General features: G+C 42.9%; 2 long non-coding RNA genes across 4 annotated transcripts; one reads left to right on the plus strand and one right to left on the minus strand.

Moving 5' to 3' along the window:
* Positions 1 to 966: 966 nt before the first annotated feature.
* LOC112562239 lies at positions 967 to 18752 on the plus strand. 3 transcript variants are annotated; one of them, XR_003098819.1, is made up of 6 exons: positions 967 to 1144; positions 9016 to 9529; positions 13698 to 13882; positions 14516 to 16869; positions 17226 to 17355; positions 18283 to 18752. It is a non-coding gene; the product is annotated as an uncharacterized LOC112562239 (long non-coding RNA). The 3 variants fall into 3 exon arrangements; XR_003098820.1 differs by having other exon boundaries at positions 13698 to 13791; XR_003098818.1 differs by lacking the exon at positions 13698 to 13882.
* Positions 10941 to 12970, minus strand: LOC112562237. Its single transcript, XR_003098816.1, has 3 exons — positions 12515 to 12970; positions 12033 to 12174; positions 10941 to 11393 (listed from the first exon to the last, which is right to left on the minus strand). It is a non-coding gene; the product is annotated as an uncharacterized LOC112562237 (long non-coding RNA).
* Positions 18753 to 19549: the final 797 nt, after the last annotated feature.

Here is a 19549-nt window from a genome sequence, read left to right on the forward strand (position 1 = left end):
AAGCGGACAGACAGGATGCTGCTGGAGAATCTGATTGGCTGTCACAGACCATTCTTCCCACTTGATGGTCTGAGTCTTTGTGTGGCTGAGAGGTCGGAAGACCCATCGTGTACTGAACAACTACTTCCTGTAGTTTCCTTATTTACTGTTGTTGTTGTCTTCTACACCAGTCGTCATGTAACCTCTCGCACCACTCACACCATGACACGTTCACCAGCGGGTTGGCGCTTTCTGTCATTCTATTGTGAATATTTTGATTAATTTAATGGCAGTAGTGTAAGACATCAAAGTTAAAGTCTACTTTTTACTTCCTTTACAATTTCTACATCTTTATTATTAATGTTGGTTTAGAGAGGGTTTGATAGACGCTGACACCTTTTCCTGGGGGAGGGGGGATGATATAATGGCTTGAATTGTATATAGCAGGTTTATTCCGATGTAAATCTTGTGGTTTCATCAGTTGAAGACACCCGGAGATGTTGAATAATCGCAAACGGGTTTCTTTCTTGCCATGATTCTACTTGTCGCTTTAAAAGTTCAAACATTCCAGTGACATGAGGCTAAAGAGAGACAAAGTCATGTCAGACAATCAGTAACAAAGCATTGTGTTTGTTCCAAATATCAACTGTCTGTCCACCAGCAAGTCAGCCTCACGACATCACCTCCTCACCACTGGCAGACAACAAGGTAAGGGCCACTTAACATCAATGAGTCATCATCATCATCGTGGTCATCGTGCAGTTTGTTGTCTGTGTCTGTCAGCTATAGACTGTGATAGATGAACAACACAAATATACAGCGAGTGATGCTACCACTGTTTTGGAGCCCAGCACCCATTCCTAGTGTTTGTGTTTCTTTTTAGTAAAGCGCTGTAAGCCCGCGGCAAAACGCGTTCTACACATGAGCATATTATTATGGGCATGCTCACAGGCAAGGGGGACAACCCATGATTCTCGAAGCAATCAGGGGTGACAACCCATCTTGAGAGAGAGAGTTCTGTCCCTTGGCCTGACAGGCTGAGGGGATTGTCCTTGGTTTTGTTTACGTTTGGTTGTTGTGCTTCGATTTGGATAAAAGTGTTGGACCTTCATGTTTACATGTGCTTCTGCTGCGTTTTCTTCCTCTTCTGGTCTGCAACTGGACGGTATGTAATGTATATAGTGTATATAATGTATATATTGTATATAATATTAATTTGAAGTGTGACCTGTGTAGATCTGTTGCTGGAGTCCACTCCGCCATGTTTCGCTCGCTTCGGCAAGTACAGTGAGGTACAGTGAGTAAACTGAAGTGATGATCACCCTCTTGTAGTTTCATCTGGTAACATTTCTTCATATTCTCCAGATAACTCAATATCTTCCCAGTATTGTCCTGATGTCACTGACCTTATTCTCTGGAGTCGTTACCGTTACATCTACAGTTATCTTACATCTACAGTTATCTCCCTTTACTGTCGGCACGCAGCGAGTCGTCGCGTAGTTCTTCCTTCTATATCTTTGTTACTATTGCATGATCATGTCCCGCATAGTTGTTACTATTTTGTGATTTTTTCAGTGCAGTTCGGTTGAGATATTGCGCTCTATAAAGTAGTTATTATTATTATTATTATTATTATTATTATTATTATTATTATTATTATTATTATTATTATTATTATTAACCTTTCCCATAGTGCTGGTCCTTTGTCACACCCTTCCTTTTGCGATATTATGTTACTCTCAGATTATGTTCTTATTATTTGGTTTCTTTTTGGGTTTTTTTCTGTATTTCATTGTATTCCAGGTTAGTACGGTTGTTTATTCTTCTATAGTTCATATGTTATTTGTTTGTTTTCCTGTCCCTCGTATGCTGTCCATGTTTTGTTCTTGTTCTTAAGCGCTAAGGTGTATTCCTTAGGAGTGTGAGTATGAGGTTTACACATTTTGCATTATCATCATCATCATCATCATCATCATCATCATCATCTCCCTGACAAATGATTAGTCGGTAATTTTTTACATTTTCTGTATTATTGGAGAAAACTTAAGGCAGCTTTAAGTGTAGATAAACAGTTTGGAAGTTTGGTCAAACACGTCCCTTCCCTGAGACATTTCCTATTTCACGCCAGACTTTATCCATAATCATCTGTCAGGCCTGCCTGTAAACGTTCTCCAGATTTGTGACCACCAGCAACTACCACTACCAAACATACCACTACCAAACATCTCGCACTGTAACAGCCGCTGTGTAGCGACGACCACGTGATGTCGCGAGGAAAGTTGCGACTCGTTACATCGCGTCATCAGACTAGGGGAACCGCCTTGAACATTGAGATCAGTCTTCCCCCGACCTCGTCAACAGTTCCAACGTCTGCTAGACAGAGATTTGGCTGTCAGTCGATCGAAATAACACAAAATATCGTCTAAGTAGTCATCTAGCGTCAATTATTGTCATTTGTAAGTCGGCAGACGTGGGTTAGTATCCCTGAAGTCACAGGAAGGAAACGTGCTTGGAGGGGGTTGACTATGTGTGGGTGTCGGGTGACAGGGTGTCCGCTGAAAACAAAGCACTTGCACTTGATCAGTGCATATCACGTTAGTCTATTCTGATAGAAAAAAGTGATAGAGTCGGGGATGACACATTCATGTTATGAAGACGACCAATCGTCGAGACTTCCTAGAGTATCAGCTGTGTGATTATAAGACGAGAACGTTCTACCTCACTGACACATATCGTCAGTAAACGAAAGATCATTTCAAAGGTTATACAAGCATCTCAACGACTGATCGTAAACAGTCCCTCAGTCAAGAACATTAAGGATCTACGCAATAATGTCAGGGTTAGAAGACAATTCAGACACTGAAAGTCTGACAATAGAAGGTACAGATGGCTATGACTATAACTACTCTGGCGAGTATGATGACTATGCTGTCTACAGCACAGAGAGCTACTACATAGACAGAGTGGGCATCATACCCGTGGCATTGCTGGGTATCGTGGGTAACCTGGTGTCCCTCGTCGTGTGGAACTCACAGACCACGTACAACGCCACCATCTTGCTCTTCAAGTACCTGGCCGTGTGGGACACCGCATTCCTCGTGTCGGTTATCCCATTCATATTTCTGTATGAAGTCGATCCTTGGAGTATACCCGCCATAGTCCTCAACACTTTGTCCTTCCTTGCCAAGCTGGAGTCAGTGCACACCACCCTGCTCATTACCTTCACCCGATGGCTGGCGGTGTACCGTCCTGTCCACGTGCACACCGGAAGTCTGTTAACACGACGTCACGTGGTGTTGGCCTGTTTGGTCGTCTTGGTCTGGTGCCTGGCGATCAGCGCCGTCTTCATGACCTTTAACCTGCTTCCAGAACCAACTGCAGAATGGGTATACGGGTGGACTGCCGTCCACATCGTGGGTCTGGCTGTCCCTATCCTTCCACTTATCGTCTTCAACGTCCTCCTGCTGATCAAGATTCGAACTCCGTTTTCTCCGACATCAACAAAGTCAGAGCAGCAGCAGTCGAGCACGTGGGGCAGCACCCAGCGCCTGACGGTGGCCATCTTGTCCATGAGCGCCTTCAGTGTCGTGGCCTACACCATCGGCGAGACGACGACAGTCGTTTACTGGCTTGGACACTGGAGCGACGGCGGCGACCTCTTCATCACTCTTCAGTCTTCCTTCGAGCTGCTGCAGGTGGTCAACTCCAGCGTCAACGTCGTCTTCTACTTTGCCTTTTCTCGCAATTTCCGCAGTTCCTCCACCAAGTGCTTCAACCGCTGGGTCCTGAGAGGCCGGGCAGTCAGCGCTGGACACCGAGGTCCTCACAGCGAAGACAAAGGCGACTCCTCCAGCAGCCGCACAGCGACTGAGACTGTGGCTCTGTGAACATGTTAGTGACTGAGACTGTGGCTCTGTGAACATGTTAGTGACTGAGTGACTGAGACTGTGGCTCTGTGAACATGTTACAGCGACTGTCAGTTGTGACAGAACTGTATGTAGCCACAACAGCAACTTGGTCAACACCAGTGGCTCTGTAACAACACCTTTCTGGCTAGTTCTGTCTTGCCAGTACATGTCGGCCCCTGAGAAGATTGTTATTCAATATAATGAATGTAATATTGGAGTGTCATTTAAAGTTTGTTTTGTTGTCTCCTTACAGGCATTTTGTCATAGATTCGGTCACATGTAACCTACGTGTAGGTGATAGTCTATTATCTCGCAGTAATTATTAAATAAAAAATGTGATTTGATTTTATTTGTGTCAATGTTGTTATCTACAGCCACTAGTTCTGTTGTACAAGATCATCATGCAACCCCCGCTTCTATTACTATTACTATTTAACAATATTTATTAATGTTCTGCTCCACTTTGGTTGTAACAGGCTTTTCATTGTTGTTGAAAATATTTCATGTAAAGAGATGAGGAAAAATCGTTTCAAAATATAATCAGTTTGTACGGAAAGTTGTGACTGAAAGTAAAACTAAATTACGTTTCCTTCCAATTTTGCTTCCAGTTCCACCACAAAACTTTATTTTAGATGTTTGTGTCTGTGAAAAAGAGCGAAAGCTTAAAAGCAGTTTCGCCTACTTTCTATACTTCATGGATAATAATGATAATAATGATAATAATGATAATAATGATAATAATGATAATAATGATAATAATGATAATAATTGGATGTCTTTCACTTGCCACATCAAGCGAGGCAGTGCAAACATTCATAGAGTTCAAGTTTTCATTCATATTGCCAATCTTTGTGCTCATTACGGATTTCTGTTGTTTTAAAAAATCATATTACATCCACTAAAAGGATTTCCTGTTTAGAGGCTGCCGTGAGTTCAGATCCATTATTATTTTCAATTGTTTTCTTTAGCGAAGGACTAACAAATATTTTCTGGTAATACAGGTAGTCCTCGGGTTACGACGGTCTCGAGTTACGTCGTTTCGTGGTTACGACGCTCATTCCGACTTACGAGGTTTAGCGAAAGTAGATTCATCTGATAACAGTGCATCAAAGAAAAGGAAGGCCATCACCATGGAGGTGAAAGTGGATATCATAAGGCAGTCTGAGAAGGGGAAACAGCAACAGAAATTAGCAGGTCATTAGGACTTAGTCGTTCGACTGTCGCTACGATTATCAAGGAGAAAGATCGCATCCTTGAACACGTGACAGGATCTGCTCCTATGAAAGCGACAGTGATAACAAAGCGTACTGTACTGAGCAATATTTTACTGTACTTATATTTATTGATAATGATGTAGGGTACTGTGTTAGGATAGGTGTTTGGATAGGCTAAGTGTTTGCAGTACTGTACTGTTATTATGGTACAGTACTGTATGAAAGTATGATCCGACTTACGTCGAAATTCGGTTTACGACGACGCGCTAAGAACGGATCCCCGTCGTAAGTCGAGGACTACCTGTATATACTTTTTTACTTTGCTTGGGTGGTCGAGGGTTCATTTCGATATCACAACACTGAAGAAAGTTATGTAGTGATCGTCAGAGTCATACAAGAGACAGGGTCATGCTATTCAGTCTCACTATAATAATATTACTATAATATAGTATATTATATTCACACTCCTACCCTGCTTGACAATGGTGCGTGTCCACATGAAGGACGTCTGACATCCGCTCCAAGCACGAAGCAGGCAAGAGCTGAAGGCTTTCTCCAACCTCTTATTGTCGAGACAACATAAATAAGTAAAAATTGTTTTTTTTTTTTTTTATTTCATGAAAATCACTTAAGATCTTTCAGAGACCATACGACTACAGCCTCCTACCTGAGTACCACTCACCGCCTCTCACTGTGACAGAGAATACTCAGTCTCAAGGAGACTTCTCTTAGCGCCTGAGACAAGAACTGGACATGGACAACATTCAAGAACGGAAAGATGAGCCACAGGGATGATGACTAATAGAAGACAAATATAGAAACCTCAGAGAGGAACCAAATAACAAGGACAGACAGTATCGTGATTCTTCAGAGGAAGACGAGTATGGAAGTAACAATAAATGGAAAAAGTGAGAGTAGGTGTTGTAGAAGGACGAGCACTGTGTGGACTGTGATAGGAGTAGTGGTCAAGGAAGAGGTATTTTTTTAGTCCACATTTAAAAGATGATTCCATGGTGGGAAGGTGGGGGATATGCAAGAGGAGAGAGTTCCATTGTTTTGCTGCTCAGTAACCAAACATCACGTGACCGTTTGACCCTGTGACCCTGTGGACTGTGTTATTTGTACCACAATCAAAGTGTCCAAAGTGTGAGTTTTACGGCAATGAAAACACACCTCTTCCGGTGCAGTATGGAGTTCAGGGGCAGCTGTTAATTAAAAACCTTGTTTTGATAAATGAGCTTTATTTTCTGTATGAGTGACATGATATCAGCGTGACTGACATGGAGAATGAGATAGTGAAAGAGAAGTCGAGAATCTAAACAGTTGTTTTCAACGGTGTTTTCCCCAAGATAAAAACAATTAGGGAAGCACCAGTGAAAGCTAAAAGACAAGAAGATGTGAGCGGAGGAAGGAAGGAAGAGCGGTTTAAGAGAATAAAACCTTTTTTTGCATATGAACTGCAATCTGTTTTTCTCTTGAAAGCATTTGCTTTAGAGCATGGGAAACCATCTACAACTGAGAAAGTACTTATCTTCGTGCTTGTCCGTGTGTCCATGTACATTTTTATGTGTGTGTCTGCGTGTCTGTTTGCTTCTCAGTGTGTTTGTGTCCTCATGCCGGCGTCATTGTTTCTGTCTGTCTGTCTGTCTGTCTGTCTGCTATGTTTGTCTGTAGAAATCCTGTGTGAATATGAATGTATATATGACCATTCCTGTGCAGACCACTAAAACCCACATTACCCAGTAGGGGTTGTGGTGGGGATAGTAACAGTATTTGTGTAAAAGTAGTAGTAGCTGTAGATAACAACACTGACAGGAAGAAAATCAAATTATATTTACTATTTAATAATTAGTGCATAATAATAAGAATAATGACAAAACTTACACGTTGGTTACATGTGACTGAATCAATGATAAAATACCTGTTAGAAGAAAAGCAAACAAAATTTGAGGGACACTCCAGTATTACATTCGTCAACTTGCACAACTAAGTTATCAGGGGTCGACATGTATTAACCAGACAGAACTTGCCAGGTAAGTGTTGTTACAGAGCCACTGGTGTTGACCAAGTCGCTGTTGTCGCTCCATACAGTTCTGTCACAACTGACAGTCGCTGTAGCATCAGTTCACAGAGCCACAGTCTCACTCACTAGCATCAGTTCACAGAGCCACAGTCTCAGTCACTAACATGTTCACAGAGCCACAGTCTCAGTCGCTGTGCGGCTGCTGGAGGAGTCGCCTTTGTCTTCGCTGTGAGGACCTCGGTGTCCAGCGCTGACTGCCCGACCTCTCAGGACCCAGCGGCTGAAGCACTTGGTGGAGGAACTGCGGAAATTGCGAGAAAAGGCAAAGTAGAAGACGACGTTGACGCTGGAGTTGACCACCTGCAGCAGCCCGAAGGAAGACTGAAGAGTGATGAAGAGGTCGCCACCGTCGCTCCAGTGTCCAAGCCAGTGAACGACTGTCGTCGTCTCGCCGATGGTGTAGGCCACGACACTGAAGGCGCTCATGGACAAGATGGCCACCGTCAGGCGCTGGGTGCTGCCCCACGTGCTCGACTGCTGCTGCTCTGACTTTGTTGATGTCGGAGAAAACGGAGTTCGAATCTTGATCAGCAGGAGGACGTTGAAGACGATAAGTGGAAGGACAGGGAAAGCCAGACCCACGATGTGGACGGCAGTCCACCCGTATACCCATTCTGCAGTTGGTTCTGGAAGCAGGTTAAAGGTCATAAAGACGGCGCTGATCGCCAGGCACCAGACCAAGACGACCAGACACGCCAACACCACGTGACGTAGTTTTAACAGACTTCCGGTGTGCACGTGGACAGGTCGGTACACCGCCAGCCATCGGGTGAAGGCAATGAGCAGGGTGGTGTGCAGTGACTCCAGCTTGGCAAGGAGCGAAAAAGTGTTGAGGACTATGGAGGGCTTGCTCCAAGGATTGACTTCATACACAAATATGAATGGGATAACCGACACGAGGAATGCGGTGTCCCACACGGCCAGGTACTTGAAGAGCAAGATGGTGGCGTTGTACGTGGTCTGTGAGTTCCACACGGCGAGGGACACCAGGTTACCCACGATACCCAGCAATGCCACGGGTATGATGCCCACTCTGTCTATGTAGTAGCTCTCCGCAGTAGAGAAGACATTGTCATAGGTATTGTCATAGCCATCTGTACCTTCCTTTGTCAGATTTTCATTCGCTGAACTCTCTTCTAACTCTGACATGATTGCGTAGATACTTGATGTTCTTAAAGAAAATGACAGCCAGGGTTCGTCACAGCCAGGCGTTGAAATGCTTGTCTGACTATTTCACTGATCTTTATTTTCTCAGAGTGTTTGTGTCAGCGAAGCAGGAATTTCTCTTTATGAATACAACGCAGTTGCTGCTGTAGGAAGTTTCTCTGATTGGTCCTGGTCATGGCATGAAAACGTTATCTTCTTTAGTGTAAGTTACCCACGTGACACACACTGAGCAACGCACGAGCTCTGGCAGTGAACATCATGTCAAATACACATTTTCAACCCACACCAAGGAAGTCTCCTTTTTGTGATTTAAGCCGTTTTGGCCTTGGGTGAAACAGGAAATACTTCAGGGAAGTAAAGGATTTGACCAAACTTCAAAGCTGTTTATCTACAGTTACAGAGACAGTACAAACTGTCCGTGCTGTGTTTTAATGTCTTTGTGACACCTGCCCTGATTATTTCTCTCAACTGCTCTTCCTTTACATCCCAGCTACACAACTCCGCTCCTCGTCTGATGATCGTCTCCTTACTCTTCTTGTCACCAGAACAACTCATGGCCACAGGATGTTTAGTTATTGTGCAGAGAAACATTGTCCATACCCGCCACCTACTAAGTAGTGAATCCTTTACACGTGCACTGAACACACACCTCTTCTGTAAACAGGACTCCTAACAACCTTTCCCATGAAGGTGTCGTCCACACCACTTCACTAAACGCCTACGGAAACGTCTTGCTGACATCAGTTGACCCGGCAGGCAAGCCAAGGATTTCCTTCAACCGATAAGTTTCTTTCCAACAATAAAAGAATAATAATACCGTAGATTGAATTTTGAGGACCAATTTTAGAATGTGCGTTCCAGTAGAACCAGAACACAGGAGTACATGACGGGACAGACACGAATGCTTCTAGTCGAATGTTATGCACTAATATGGATGATTTTGGAGAATTATGCCTACACGTGACCTTTAACCTAAGCTGATGGTAGACTTTTGGTTTAATAGTTGCTGTTGAAGAACGCCCCACACATATACATGCATGCATAGAGTTGTATATTCATGTTTATTGTTGATTCTGATACACAGATATAAACAGACACAAAGCAGCGCATCCACACATTAATTCCTTGTTGATGCTGACCTCATCGTGGAGCCCGCTGCTTGAGTCAAGTCAGAGCTGGTGAGTTCTGCTCAGTTTATAAATGTGCTCAATCTGTCATGGACAACCCTACACGTTATAGAAGTGTACTCATGGGATACATCGGACTTGATTTGGAGTTCAGTACTGAAGGTGTGAAACAGATCCTGCTCGTCGATACAGCCTGTGGACAACAGATGGATGGAAAGACTTCTTGGGACAGATACCAGAAAGCCAATGACTGTACAGAGGACACTCGCCACACTCGTAGGACACGAGAGGAACCCTGCTACCAACAGTCAAACGACCGTTAGTTGGTTTGGTCATGTGACCCGGCACGACACCTTGTCCCTCAAGGTACCCTGAAGGGTGGTGGAAGCCGCGGCGGCCAGAAGAACTGGCTGATGAACGCGAAGGGCTGAAGTGGTTGTCCTGTACAGCACCTGCTGACCATCGCCAAGACAGGGGAGTGGCGGGCCCTGTCGGCTGCCATGTGTAGTCATGTGATCGCCAACGACCGGTAGCAGTCTAGGGGCGAATAAAGGATGGAATTACATGAATTAAAGGAGATGTTGGATGTTGATGTCAAGGTACAGTGGATGGGTGGACGGCTGTCTGCTCTGTTCCAGTTCATGGACAGCCGATAATATCGCGTCATCACAGTTTCACGTCATCCCACGTATGACGTCGCTCTCATTAACGGTTTCTTTGTGTTGGGGGCGTGGCCTCAGACACGTGGCTGTGTTGATGTCACGTGTCATTATATCTCCCACAGACGGACTCACGACAGTTGAGCGCTTGTGAAAGTGATTACAGTATCATTGCCCTCACTTCACATAACATTTTACACTTCTTTCACTCCCTCCCATCCATTTTCACACACATTGTTTTTTGAATGATTGAAACACGACAGGGTGTTGACATATCTGGAATAGATGATGTAAAGAATAAATGAATGAAAGATGAATCGGTGTGTTGAATGCGTGGCGTAAATATATAACGGATATAGATGGATGTGAATGAGCGGCTGCCAGTAGTCACGTGGTCATCCAAGATGGTCAGCGTGTTTGTGTGCTGCCTAGACTTTAGTTGCAAGGGACTTCTTCACGCCCATCATCAGGGCTCACTCACACCGGAAGTGGGTCACAAGTGCCAAGGAAACAGTCGTCATGTGACCATCAGAGGCGAGCGTCCCGCACTTCTGATTGTTCGAAACTTTGCGATTCATTGTGACAACAAGTTGACTCGACAACAGGACGCGTGTCCACCCCTCCTTACAACACACTCACACGTGCACACAGAAAAAAAGACACACACACACACACACAGAAACACACAATCACACACACGTGCGTGCAGTTATAAACACACACACACACACGCGCACGTACGTATACACACTCTCACACACAAAATTATTCACCTTGCGCGCGTGTGTCAACTCTAGCGAAAGTTTGAGTGCAAGTGGAATAATTTTTATTTCAAATAAAATTCCCTTTGTTCAGTCCACAGAAGTCACTTTACTCGGTGATATTCTGAAGACCCCAGAGTATGTTTTAACTAATTTCAAATTAAACTTTAGTTTGTGACAACGCAAAGTCGGAATAGTACCAACTGCTGTCTTCTGAGAAAATATTTTGTGCAATGAAAGAAATATATTTATAATTTCTTCATGTAAAGAAGCAATTTCAGGGAGAGTAACTCTCTCACACCAGGGTAGGTCGTTGTCGTCGTCGCAGTCCCCGCAGCGGTCGTTGTGGTCGTCGTGGTGCAGGTCGCTGTTGTTGTATCACTGCGTCTATTCGGGGTGGAAGTCGTGCCTGGAGTACTTGTATTCCCCTCTTTGTCCTCCCGTGCCACAGCCCGTGTTCACCATTTGCCGCATTAACCAACGATTCACTCGCGGCTGTCAACAACAACAACGACGACGACGACAACAACAACAACAACAACAACAACAAAACAACAACAACAACAACAACAACAACAACAACAACAGGGATTTGAGAAAATGATTGAATACACTTGTCACAGTATCTGTCATAGTCTCTAAAAATATGAAATAAATCGGATCAACTAACCTTTAATTATGGTGTATAAATAAAATAACATAAATATATAATTAACAGTATATATCTCTAAGTATATGCAAGTATTTAAACATTTCATGTATATATATACTTTTATTTTTTGAACTTACTAACTTTTTAGGTTTGTTCATTAGTACAGAGATTGTCGATGTTAAAACACAATGATAACAAAGTATTTCAGAAATTAAAAATCGTGAATAAAATAACGAGAAAACAAACGAGTCTCATGCAGACACATGCACATCCACACATATATAGACTTTTGAACTCTTTCTTTCTTCCTAATTCTCTCTTTTCTTCGTGCACTCATACATTAACACACAAACAACCATGGATGCCACTCACACAACTAATGAAGTACAGAACGATATTATAACATATTAATATAATACACACATCGCAGCATTCTCCGACCTTAACAACAGTGAGAACAACAGAGGAGGAAAGGCACATACCATCATCAGTCGCTGTGACAACGGCCAAGTGACACAGCACCACCAGCACCGCCACAAGGACCACCAGGTGTCGCATGATGACGTAGTATCTGACGGTTAGAGAGAGTTACAGTCAGGTAGAACTTCAACCTCTACGGAATACCTGGTGACCACAAAACCTTTCTGTTATAAAATCTTTCTCCGCTGATGTTACAGACTGAGGGCGTGACGACTACTGGCAGACAGAGTCAACTAGTGATTGGTTCATTAACAAACTTAACGACTGACAGCAGCAAATAAAATAATAACGCCATCTTTAACAGGCATTTGTACTTCGCTACTGCAAAATCAAAGAAAAAAAAAACCACCCACACACACAAACACACAAACACACTTGCTGAGCAAGTCTGAATAAAGACAAAGCTCACGCGCTCGCTAACAAAAGAAAATGTATTTGACTACAGTGGATAACAAGAACGTTATCAATGCTATAAATAGCTCACCGTTGTTACTTGTTGTGATGTACAATGACAATAATTCAGACCTCGTAGATGAGACAAACTCTGAATCACTCCTAGTACGTAGAGTTTTCTCCCCTTTATATTGTACACGTTAGGCGAGGGGGACAAAGGTCAACATCGTAGCCGCTGATTGGCTGTGAGAGGATGACTTCTTTTTTTTTTATCTTTCTTCCCTTCTGTGTCAGTCTGAGTTGCGAGAGATAGGAAAGAAGAAGACATTGTGTTCAGCACCAACAACTTGTCGGCCGTTACTGGGTTGTCGGACTTTGACTTCCGGGCAATCGACTCTCATTTCATTGGACTTTGACAACCTTGGTCCTTTCATGGCCGCAGGAGTGGGAGAGCCTCGTGGGAAGAACATCAGCTCTGGAGGCCAAGTTCAGCACACTAGGATGATGAATACCCGTGTGTAGTGAAGGATATGTTCTATAGGATCCACCCGTACATTGAGACAGTCGAGGGAAGTAAGGCAGCGAGTGGAAAACGAGACGGGTACCACCCTCACAAAACTATTGCCCCTACGATGGTCTGATAGTCCCCTGGTCTAGGGACATTTAGAGGCCTTGCTTATTATGCCCAATGAATTGCTTTGCTGTGTTGTCTCTCGTGTAGTTTGTGGCTGTGGACCCTCAGCAGTCAGAAGTCTTAATATTTGTGAGACTGTCATACTACAAGCCGATACTCAGGACGGAAACAAAGTTCTGTAGTGAAGATTAGGATAAAATGTCACATCACAGTGATGGCACTCGGGCACGTGTACACGTGTGTGTGTGTTAGTCATAAGGGTCAAGGCTGGGTCACCTAGATGTTTGACCTCCGCCAGGAAAGAAGACAATCGCCTTCGTCGCGCTCGGCAGAACTCATGTCAAGGATCTTCTTCCGGTCCGTGCTTTCCGCTCTCTACAATTGCAGTTGACACAAGAAACTTGACCTGGCAAACACAATGTCAGCCAACTTACTGTCAGGTCGGTGCAAGAGGATTTGTGTGCCACTCATGTCCTGCTAACGACAGAATGGGGATAAGAGACTAACTACTTCACCCTTCTGTGTTTTATGTGGTCATCATCCTTGATGCCTTCTTTAACTCTTCGATTTTCATGTGTTTTAAATTTATTTTCAATGATGATGATGATGATTATGATGATGATGATGCTCTTTATTGCAGTACCTTAGCCAAAGCCAGGGCCACCCTACAAACATCAAAACTCAGGACAGACGACAGTCCTGTGGCTCTACCTGTGAAGTCAATGGGCACGCAGGTAGATAGCATTCACCAACTAAGTTGTCGATGAGACATCTACAGATGACAAAGTCGTGTGACTGGAGCAGACTATATCAATAATCAGAAAGGTAGATAGAATGGTCAGAACCTCCAGATGATCACAAACTGCAGTAAAACACTGAACATGTGACTGTTTGACACAGAAAGTCCACCGGAGGGACGATAAGAACACAGGAATAAAGAACTCACATACCAACACACGCTCAGGAATATTAAGAATGCGTGATTCCTTCTAAGGATTTGTTATTTACTAAGATTGATTCATCCCATCTTGGTTCTGGTGACCATGGAAGGGATATTCACAAGGGACACACGACCACCCGTGTTGGCTCGGGTTTGCGAGGTACAGACGTTGCTGTTTGTGCTGAGGTCATGTCAGTCCTAAGCTGCCACTGAAGCTGGTTATCAAAGACAGATCCTAACATTTATACAAGTTGGTGAAACATGGAGAGTACTATTGACGAGGTCTGTTCATCCGAAGTCAAATATCATTTTGTGTCTTTTTGTAGATCACAAGCGGGTAGATGGACACAAAGATGTCCCTTTGGATATTTCGCGGAGGTTTAGAAACAAGCGAGTCGAAATGTTTTTATTAAATTTGCCTTTTGGTCATTATTAATTCCAGGGGTTAACTATTGATAAAATGTGAGACTTAAGAACCTAACACAATATTCTTTTGCGCCTTCTTTCTTTTTTAAAAGTTGGAATCCACTACAAAGCAGACAGCGACTGTAGACACTGTGTCCTATGTATCCTTATGTCTCTTGACCTCAGGTTGACCCAGGATGCACTGGTGCTTTAGTGTTGCACTGTTTACTCAGGGTGAGTCTCTTAAACATTACACGCTGTCGGAAATGAAATGAAACATGTGTGTGTAGTATATATATGTAGATATCTCCCAGACAGGTAATTCCTCTCAATGCCACACTTGTCTTTCGAGTCCCTAATTATCCCCATCCACACATGGAGTGGAAAGCTTGTTGTCGAGGCCCTTAGAAGCCAGTTGAGTAAACAATATTGCTGAACACTGCTCAATGCACAATACCAGCTTTGATTATTTTCCACTAATGCCCATATTTCAGGTTCATTACAAAGACAACAATTCTACCCCAAACTTACTTTGATGTGTATTTAGCTATGTCCCTTATTGATAAATATCACTAAACGATTTGTAATGAAAAGCAATATTACTTGCTGTTAGTATTAAACACGTGACAGTAACATACTAGAGGTGTACAGATAGACCGCTGTACACTGTAATCTTAACTTGAACAATACACAGACACAAAAAACCGTATTTTTTCATAAAGTCTGAAAAGTTAAATGCAAAATAAAAGCAGATGTTGATTCATAGTTCAAAAGTACTGATATGCAAAATGTATTTCACAAATTGACAGTATGTATTTATGGTGCAAAAACTGTTTATTCGGCTTAGTATTTGCTTATAAATTAATAAGACACAGCATCTCTCGCACCATTGGACTAAAGTTTGCGAACACAGCAGTCAGTCAGGGTCAGGGTTGGTCGTGAGTATCGAAGCTGTTTTCTTCTGCTCATTAGTTTTCTCACATGTGACAATATTAATACCTTTAACGACTTTAGGATTCTGAAAGACTTTGTCTTTTCTTACTTAAACTATTACAAACTATGTTCTAAAGAAGAACAAAAGAAGACCAATACAAATCTCCTCCATCACCCGCCCTGTCAATTATTTATTGCTCCAGTCGAGTGTTTTGTCCATCAAAGAATTGAACAGAGGTTAGGAGCATGTGGCAGGTTATTTACGAGACAGAGTATGTGTTTTTGTTGTTTGTATTTGACCAATTGACAGACACAAAACTGATTCAGGTAAAACGAAACTTCAGCGATATTCGTTGGATTTTCGTAAATCTCTCTTTTTTTTTTGCGTAAATACTGGCAAGTGACACCTCCATACAGCCGCCATGGCGAGCATGATCAGTCATCTCACAACCGGGATATTTCCTTGTTATTTCACTTTACATCGTTGTCACATTGTTGTTACAACCATCACTCAACTTAGACTCTTAGAGGATTCACAAGGCCACGACACGGTCACGTGATGACTGGAGGACAGATAGGGTGCAAGCCAGAGGTCACGTCGCAACAATCCCATGGCCGCCACTGTCCTAGTCACGTGACTAAACCCACCCTCCATGGACTGCCAGTATTTTAGGCCGACTGTGAGTTTGCACAAACTCCAGTTCACGAATATCAAACATTTGAAGTAGCCTTCCTCCACAAGGCTAGAGAGGTCCTGAAATATGTTTATTGACATGGCCGCCATCCCTAGGGCTCTGACACGCCCCCTAAAACCTTTTCTTTTTCTTGCTGACTGCCACACATTTTGAGTTTATCCTGCATAAATTCTCAAATACTTTCATTCCGCTATAGTCAAACGTACTTATTACATTCCTTAATCCACAATAAGGGTAAGTAGAAAAATAGTTAATAACACTTTCTTTACTGTTACCATAGAGACGATGGTATGTGTGGATAATAATAAAAAATGATTTATATAACACTTTACCACAAGCTGAAAGGCTTGCTCAAAATTTTTTAAAATAAATAATATAATAAATAACATAATAATGAAGGCTGGGCTTGAATTAAAGACTTCATTGCCTGCCGGTAGGTGTCGCCACTGATGTGGAGAAGACGACCGCCATCAGCATGGATGCCGTCAGCATTCACACAGTCGCCGGCTGTCTCACACAAAACACTTATACAAACACTTGTAAGTGTCAGGAAAGAAAATAGATATCACGAGACTTTGTTTCAGCTGCAGACATCTCTACTGTATGAAGTAAAGTAGGTAAACAGAAACTCAGTCACTACACACAAGACTTCAAAAGATGAAAGAAGATCCTGTTACCAGGGACAACATTGACATCCTCTTCGTCTGTTTCCGATGCAAATATTTAATCTTCAAGGATTCAACTTTCAGAGGAGATATAAAGGATATAAAGGAGGGGAAACTGTAGGACTGACTATTGGTTCTCGAAATCTTTAATATCACTGTTCTCGCATCTTGCAAGTAAGTTTATTTATTATTGTAATGAGTGCAGGGACTGCTAATGACGAATTGTATTTGTGTTACCGTTGTTTGATATCCTCTATGATAATGCCATCTACTCATTCTCTCCTTTACCGACAGTTAACGCTCCTAAAACAAAACTCATTTTGTAAGAAGGAAGGAACAGAGGAGCTCAGCTCTCTAAATGTCAGTCCCACACCTTCATGAGTGAATGGTGGACAATATTAGTAAACAGCTTTGATGTCATCTTCAGTTTTCATCTGCTGTCTTGGGATTGAAGTCAATATATTTTATTACACAAATTCAAAACGTAAAACAAATTAAGTTTTCAGTTTATTTCTCTTGTGTTCCGAAAGCTGTGAAGTCTCAGATTCCTTCTTTCTTCTCTGGTCGTCTGACACTGAGTCATCATGCGACACCTGGCGGTCGTCGTGGCGATGCTGATGATGCTGTGTCTAGCGACACCTGGAGCTTGCTCACCTGCTGGTAGGTGACTTTTCTGTTTGTCATGTCAAATATATGTACTGCTTGATTATATGCTTTAATGAACATTAGTATTATTCTCTTACGATGAGTTATTATTCATTGACGATATCTGCGGTGCGAGAAGGATGACTAGTAGGATGATGTGTGTCTCACCCTGTGTAGTCTGTGTCTATGTATTTGATACAACTGTTTTACAAACACTCCATGAAGACTGATTTTAGGAGGTATGATGTAAAGAACATATGCTAAGAAATAACAAGGATATTGTGCTACAGACTTCAAGTTTTTTTCGGGGGAAAGCGATACATTATTTATCGACAACATAGACGAGTAGACAGATGATCAAAACAAAAGTATGTGTCCAATGTTTGTGTGTATCGTGAACCACAAGATATTGGTCCTCAGGAAACTGTTCATGCGAGAGACAGTTAAGACGAGTCTCTGCTCACCAACATTAACACAATACTGGCGGTTAGTGTTCACTGTTCACAGTCTGACACACGGCTTGTGTTTCCAGTCTGTCTTTTCATTAAAGACAAAAACTGAACGACGTGCGACGGGAAGTACAACACGACAAAGATTTATGAAACCATAGAAGCTCGACAAAATAAAATTATTGTAGGTATCATGTTTGCCTCGGGTGTAGCAACTTCTACACAAACAACTTTGTCAGATGCTAAACCCATGCAGAAGCCACCTCTACCTCCCCTCCACCCCATTGCCCCCCACTTAACTCGAGGCACATTTTTATGTCAGTCTTGAGGTTGATAAAGTGTTTGACATTGTTATTATGGTTGATAACATGGATGCTGCTGTAACTTCGCTCTGAGGGCTTGTCAGATGGACAACTTTAGTCTCAATGCTCGTGCGCATTGTCGTCTGCACCTTGTTTCCCTCGTTGATGTCCTGTATAACTGTGTATTGCAGCCAGGGCACCGCTAGATGAGGTGCTATCAGAGCCCCTGTTGGAAAGAGGAGTGCTGGTAGATGATCCATGGGCCGAGCCACGACGGTTACCAGATGATCCTCCATCATCAGAGCCCCTGTGGGAAAGAAGAGTGCTGTCAGAACAGTTAGATGATCCATGGGTCGAGCCACGACAGTTAGCTGATCCTCCATCATCAGAGCCACGACCTGTCTTAGCAGCCGTATAGCAGTTCCACTCCAAGGTGATGTCTGGCTAACCTACCATCACCACAGCCATCACCGCAACCATCACAAGCTCGACTGCTACGACCACCACAGCTTCCAACATTCACACTTTCCTCGCGTCTGTAAGCAGCTTGCTGTCGTGTTTTTGTTGTTGAAAAAGATGTTAAGATGATAATGAAGTCATCTGTGAAAGATCACTCAAGCGAAGACAACACAATGTTGTTAGTAAAGAAATACTAGAAAAATGCAGTTGTTCGTTATTCTTTGTGACAGATTTGAGTGTATGAGATGTAGGAGTACAGGTAGTGGTGTGTGCGTGAGATTGTTTATTTGGAGAAAGGAGGAGTGTCCATGCAGGTCGTGACCGCCGTCTGATTCCAGCTCTCAACCAACTCTGTTCTCGCCTGTTGCTCCTCTTTCCTACACCCACGTGACTCTACTCTTCAAGTGGCGAACAAAGGGACCAATGTTTTTAACTGTAAAAGAAAATCAAGATTGGACTCTTCAAAAGTCAACAGCTAAAGTCCTGTAAAAGTAAAACACATCACCGTCCAGCAATGGCCGAGAAAATGCAGACGGACACAGAAAGGAAGGAAGACAAAGTCAAAGGTCATCTTCTGAAGGCAGAAAAACGAGAAGCCAATCAGCGCCTCCTACGTTGCCTTTCATCTCCGCATCTCCTTACATGGAGACTTTGACAGGAGGAGACTGTGTTCACTGTTCTGCCTCAGTGGTAGGACTGTCCTCTCGTCTTAGACTCTGAACTCTTGTTGTTTGACATGAGAGCGAGGAACACTGAGGTGAGTTGTTACAACCAGTTCTTACCGACACAGAATTGTTTGCTAGAAATCTCACATCTTTGTTTCTGCCTTTCAGCTATTTTTTCTGATTTTTAAAATCTTATTTTAGTTGAAGTAGTTAACTAAGGCTGTTTGCAAACTAATGACACATTTGAACCAATCAAAAGCATTGAGACCGACTGAGATAAACAGTAAAATAAAGAACACGAAGTCTGCTCAAAGACCAAAATTTTATTTACATT

The sequence above is a fragment of the Pomacea canaliculata genome, linkage group LG4, assembly GCF_003073045.1.
Source record: "Pomacea canaliculata isolate SZHN2017 linkage group LG4, ASM307304v1, whole genome shotgun sequence".
Classification (NCBI taxonomy): Eukaryota; Metazoa; Mollusca; class Gastropoda; order Architaenioglossa; family Ampullariidae; genus Pomacea; species Pomacea canaliculata.